This window comes from Engystomops pustulosus, chromosome 11 (genome assembly GCF_040894005.1).
Source record: "Engystomops pustulosus chromosome 11, aEngPut4.maternal, whole genome shotgun sequence".
Taxonomy (NCBI): domain Eukaryota; kingdom Metazoa; phylum Chordata; class Amphibia; order Anura; family Leptodactylidae; genus Engystomops; species Engystomops pustulosus.
The window spans coordinates 33,117,014-33,121,547 of record NC_092421.1 but is presented as its reverse complement, the minus strand read 5'-3'; the positions used below and the strand labels follow the sequence as shown (position 1 = coordinate 33,121,547).

Here is a 4,534-nt window from a genome sequence, read left to right as displayed (position 1 = left end):
TACTTACTTTGTTTATTATGCTTTTTCCATCCCCAACTCTGCTTTTGGTGTTGTCAATTAGTATATTAGTATATTGAGGCTGGCAGTGTCATCCTGATCACAGATCTACATCTGCTAAAGTATTCATTTTGGGCAGTAGCAGACGTGTAGCTGTACTTTGGACATTGCAGCTAAATGGGAGAGTGGAGAGAGGTGAGTAAATGCTATTTTTTATTTTTAAATAGCATGTATAAAAAATGTTTATATCTGGAGAACCCTTTTAAGTCAGAGGAGAAGGGTTGGTGTCCAGTAAATAACAAATATCATTAGACAATACACACAGAGGCTACAGAGACGAGAGCTGAGGAAAATGAAGATTACAAGCCACACATTGGCCAGATCTGATACTACTTATATACACACACTGCATTTACTGTAAATTTTCTTAAAAGGTGAGTATGCTTTACACAAAGGTTCTTCCCACCATCATCTTCCTTGTGGCAGCCAAGACTTTAATATTTGGTGGTGAGTATATGCGTTACTTCCAGTGAAATTACATCTTCCGTTGCTTCGGAAGTTTGTAAGACGACCTGATTTTGGAAGAAATCCTAATGAACAATAATAATGAGAATATCCAGATCTATGAAAAGGCATTTTATTACATTCATCCAATATGCAATCATGCAATATGTATTTTTTTTTTTTTAGAGGAATCGGTTCTAGGAAAATGATTGGGACAAATAATGGATTGGGCTGATTGGTTTTGCAGAAAAAAACAAGGCTCTGATGTGAAATTTCTGGTGTTACAGTTTGGATTTCAATAGGGATGAAGAGCTTTCCAAAAGTTCCTTTAGTGGTAGAGCCAAGTTAGAATGAGCACCTTCCAAATAAAGTCTAATCAAGTCAACTCCTATGAATATCTTTATGAATCTTTTATTGCTCATCAAATTGCTATGTATAGAGATGTCTAAGGTGTAGGTGGTGGTTAAAATTTCTCTAACAATTTACTGGAAAATTTTGGTTTTAAAATGTGTAACTTCTGAGAAATAGTCAGAAGAACGTAGGATATTTATACATGTGATGAGCTCATTAACCTGTTGCCGTTGTATGTAATGACCAATATTTATATTCAAACAATGTTTTTCTCTTCAACATTTTTTTCTTTCTTTTTCTTTTTTCAAAATATTCTTAAATTATGATAAAATTTTTTGTATTAAAAAATAAAATTTTGTGCACTTTTTGAAATGACTTCAGAACAATTTTCCCTACCTTGAGCATGGCAAACACATTGGAGGGAATTAATTATGATGGAAATATTCCCCCTTCACCAATCATTAGAAGTTCGGGGCCGGATTTGGGTCATCAATGACGATGATCAGTGCAGGGCACCACTATCTTGGTGAGGATCATCACTGCCAGATGACAGAATCAGAAGCAACGACCTTCCTAAAATGGTGTAGAGCAGCACTAGCACACGGACGGCCAGAGACTATTTAATTGCCGCCGGCATCTTTGCCAGTGACATTTTAAACAACTAACACCCGCAATCGGTGCCAGAACTCAGGCGCACACAAATATCAACGGGTCCACTTATCACTAGCCTTGTCTGCCAGGAAACTGTCCACAAAGGTATGGTAAATACCCTCCATAAAATATATGCCTCCCACATTGATTTGAATGACTGGCTTTCTAATTTGATAAGGTTTCCTGGCTGTGTTTTGATACCAACTTTCATGAGGAAGAAGATTTGTTTTTGGTTGGGGCAGTGGGTTAAGTTCAATGTACAATTGCTCTATGGAAGATACGCCACCAGAACAGTTTGCCAGCTGTTTCCTCCCTTCTACCACTTTTCTCAGTCAGGTGTATGGTGATAATGGAAAAGATAGCTGCAAGACAAAAGAGTATCCCATGTTACATAGATACATAGTTTATACGCTTGAAAAAAGACACATGTCCATCGAGTTCAACCAAGGAAGGGAAGGGATTGGATGAGGAACTATTTTATAAAATAAAACCGCCAATGTTATTGACCCTTCTTGAAGCTCTCTGATGTCTCTGCTGTTCCTGCTGTGACCAGCGCCTGAGGCAGGCTATTTCATAGATTGACAGTTCTCATAGTAAAAAAGCCCTTTCACCTCTGGTGAAAGGACAGATTGAGATACTATGTTAAAGTGACTATATTTGTCTTTTTATGAGGCATGGATAAACAAGATACCTGCCATTTTATTCTGGATTCCTGTAGTGATTTAATCTCTTTGTGACTGTTAGGTTTCTCAACATATTAACACAGAGCAGAAATGAGCCCACCAGGTATGTAGATTACTTGTGCTCGTAGGGTGTCAAAATTACTGGAGTTGCATACCAGCAAAACCAGGAACAAAGGTTAAACCACTTGACACAGAAAACAGACCCATTATTGTAATATTAGTTGTCTTCCTAAAGCCACATCTACAATAATCCCTTGCTTCAAGGTTCATATAAAAATAACAATTTTGTGTCACAACCGTTTATGTTCAATTGATCCATCTCAAGCAGCAATGTACTATGCCAAGAAACCTGATCGTGCAGGCACTTCAAGCTGCTGAAATGCTGACCATGGTCATCTCTGTGGAACTGCCCAGCAGGATGCACCTTTGTGGATTCCACTTCCTCACAGAGTATATCATGAGTGACATGTAAAAGCATTATGAGAGACACCAGGTCAGGGGTCACTGCAACAATACTCATCAGGATTTGCACAAAAGGTCACAAGAAGTTGAAACATTTTTCCATAGGTTTCGTCCTTCCTTGGAAAGTGTTGAAATGTGAATTTATTCATCATGGAGAGAAATTATCTTAGTTCTTGCTGTTCATTGGTGAACCAGTTGTGGGACGGGGTAGTCAGAGTCTGATGGCTCCCAATAGATGTTCCTTTGCCCATATTTTTACACCACTACAAGTCTGTATAACATGTTGCTGAATTGTTGTAGGCTACTGCTGATACAGTACATCATTGTCAGCAGGAAAAGGTCAATAGAGTGACAGTGATGGATACGTTTAGGGTAACCTTTTCTCCAAGCTTAGTCAAAGCAGAATTAAGAGGCCAAAGGACAACATAAAAATAACTTATTTTTTGTTCTGTACCCCTCAATGTTGATGCATTTCTTTCCTGGAGACTTTTTTTTAATTAAAGGGGTATCCCGGGAATATGAACGTCTGATACAAAAACCCATAATGCTATAAATAAATGAATGTAACAAAACTTAATGCCATTAGTCACAAAATGGAGCTTAATTAGTTTGATTTTATGATTCACAAAAGTTTATGGCCTCTCTAAAGTTATCACCAAGATGGCTGCCACTCCAAAGTACAAGTCCCAAGATCCTTTAGTTCTCAGTAACTCCTCCTACCTCTTATGCTCTGCTCCCAGTGATGATCTATGATGATCTAACAGGTTTTCTTGCCCTGTTACCATAGTAACAGCAGAACATGTGATGTGGACATGTGACTAGCGGCCATCTTCTGTCCTGTGTCTGCTCTGCAACGGACCGCACGGAGGAAATTAACGGACTGATTAAAGGGCCAGTAGCATTTAATTCTTCATTACAGTCTATGTCATCAGCATTTTCTGCTAACTGGAGCAAAATTTTAAATAACAACTAATTACATACATATATATATATAATTAAATTATATTTTAAGGACCCATTTGTATATGAATTATGATGATTCCTGGAATACCCCTTTAAGCTAGAGTAACTGTTAAGAATATTTTTCAAAATTCACAGTACTTGTAAACTGTTGCTGTACATAAATATGCTATACCAAGGTCCTGACATGTCATTATTATTTCTTTGAGTTGTCTTTCTCCTGAAGCTGGTCATACATGAAAATTTACCACATAAAAAAATGTATTGCTGGGATCAGCAGATCTACAGATTTGGTATGGCAAAGCAATGTGCCTAAAGCTCCCTGCTCTGTGATCATTTTCATCTGTATTGGCAAGCGGACGAGATAGGTATGTGTCCCACTGATGTTTGGGACCCCAAGTAATTCCTTGTTTTGCTTCATGGTAAAATCTTCCCTGCCTACACCATAATATTTGTGAGAAAATACAGACTTTCTGTCAAACCTGCCTCCCATACAATGCTGCCCTCATCCCGCAAGTCTTCTGAGTGGGGTGAAGGCTCTAAAGAACTGTGATGTAATCTTATAGTATTTGCCAAAATGAAACGTAGCCCATTCTTTCATCTTCTAAAAGTGTATTTTTTGGTCTCTTTTATAAGTTTCTAAATGTCTGTTTTCAGTCCACAGGTTAGACTATTAATAAGTGATTAGTAAGGGTGTGCCCCTGACACCCCCACAGATCAGATGTTTTGCTTTACGGATGGAGACAAAAGGCCATAGTTTAAAAACGTTTATCGAGGTGATGGTGATTGGTGTGCTGGATGTTGTAACCTTACCAATAATTACCTATATCATGGAAAGTCAATAATAGTTTTGGATTTGCTAAACCCATTATATCATGTTTTTTTATGTCTACTCAAAAGAGACACCAGAGTATGTGTGCAGTGGT

At 37.9% G+C, this 4,534-nt stretch overlaps 1 long non-coding RNA gene across 1 annotated transcript; it reads right to left on the bottom strand.

The window, feature by feature from the left end:
• Positions 1-358: 358 nt before the first annotated feature.
• On the bottom strand, positions 359-3,401 carry LOC140106653 (uncharacterized). Its single transcript, XR_011850830.1, has 3 exons — positions 3,369-3,401; positions 1,790-1,865; positions 359-587 (listed from the first exon to the last, which is right to left on the bottom strand). It is a non-coding gene; the product is annotated as an uncharacterized lncRNA (long non-coding RNA).
• Between the last annotated feature and the right edge of the window lie 1,133 nt (positions 3,402-4,534).